This window comes from Pundamilia nyererei, unplaced genomic scaffold (assembly GCF_000239375.1).
Source record: "Pundamilia nyererei isolate P.nyererei 1_Seehausen unplaced genomic scaffold, PunNye1.0 scaffold00018, whole genome shotgun sequence".
NCBI classification, from domain to species: Eukaryota; Metazoa; Chordata; class Actinopteri; order Cichliformes; family Cichlidae; genus Pundamilia; species Pundamilia nyererei.
The window spans coordinates 3,240,403-3,241,780 of record NW_005187419.1 but is presented as its reverse complement, the minus strand read 5'-3'; the positions used below and the strand labels follow the sequence as shown (position 1 = coordinate 3,241,780).

The 1,378-nt window shown below is 37.0% G+C and overlaps 1 protein-coding gene across 3 annotated transcripts in view; it reads right to left on the bottom strand.

Moving 5' to 3' along the window:
* LOC102206147 (1-phosphatidylinositol 4,5-bisphosphate phosphodiesterase delta-3-A-like) overlaps positions 1-1,378 on the bottom strand; it is a 33,278-nt gene that overhangs the window by 6,434 nt on the left and 25,466 nt on the right. The window lies entirely within an intron of this gene.

Here is a 1,378-nt window from a genome sequence, read left to right as displayed (position 1 = left end):
CTTAACTTTTCCTGTCTTTAACAATCGGTTGAATTCAATTCAGTTTAATTGACACCAAAATTAGGTTGCAGTTGGTTTTTAGCATGCAACATTAATACAGGACAACACTGGTCACAACCACCAAACAGGTGGGCCTCTGAAAATAGATAACCAAGTTTTAGAAAAAAAAAAAAAATGTTGGTGTGCACAAACCAGAGACAGATAAACAAATCACAAACCGGCACAACTCAGATAACCTAGGCTGCAAATGTACTATTTTTTTTTTTTTATTGAGACCTCTCATGAACATAATAATCATAATGGATTGGATTTATATAGCACTTTTCAAGGAACCCAAAGCGCTTTACAATGCCACTATTCATTCATTCGCGCATTCACACACTGGTGGAGGCAAGCTACGGTTGTAGCCACAGCTGCCCTGTGGAAGACTGACAGAAGCCAGGCTGCCATATCGTGCCATCGGCTCCTCTGGCCGTCTTGCCCAAGGACACAACGACCAGGACAGAGAGCCCAGGGATTGAACCGGCGACCTTCCGGTTACAGATACGCCTCCCAAACCCCTGAGCCACGGTCAGAGGTTTATAAAAAGTTATATTCTATTAAATATATATATCCAATCTAAGGAATAATTTCTTGTCTTAATTTGAAACTAAATTCTGTCATACAGTTGAGTCATAACTACATTCTTCTTATGGTTAATATTATTTCTTGTTTACAGTAATTATTGTCAAGGGAATTAGTTGCACTGACCAATCCAGGGTGTAGTCTGCCTTTTCCCAAATGACAGCTGGGATAATTTTGATTTTTTTTAAACAGATGTTATGACATTATTGCTAAAAGAAAATTAAAAGGTTTCCTCAGTTTAAGAGTATCAACTCTGATATGTTTAGTAATTTTACTGTTTTCATGAACAAAACTTATTCAGTGTCCTTTACAGTGGACAGCAGAACTTACCACCTCACGTTTTCATGTCCATCATTTAGATAGCAGAAGACAGATGGAGGGGAAAAAAAGCTCAAAATTGTGGAAAGAGAATCAGGCCTAAAGTTGCTTAAAGTTTGATTTCTTCTTTTATCCTGTTGATTTACATAATTAATGATATATAATATGGTAGAAATGCATTCAGCTTTACTTTTCCTGTATTTAACAATTAGTTCAACTCAGTTTAAATGACACCAAAATTAGGCTGAAGTTGGTTTTTAGCATGAGACATGTAAACAGGACAACACTGGCCACAACCACCAAACAGGTGGGCCTCTGAAAATAGATAACCAAGTTTTAGAAAAAAAAAAAAAAAACAATGTTGGTGTGCACAAACCAGAGACAGATAAACAAATCACAAACCGGCACAACTCAGATAACCTAGGCTGCAAATGTA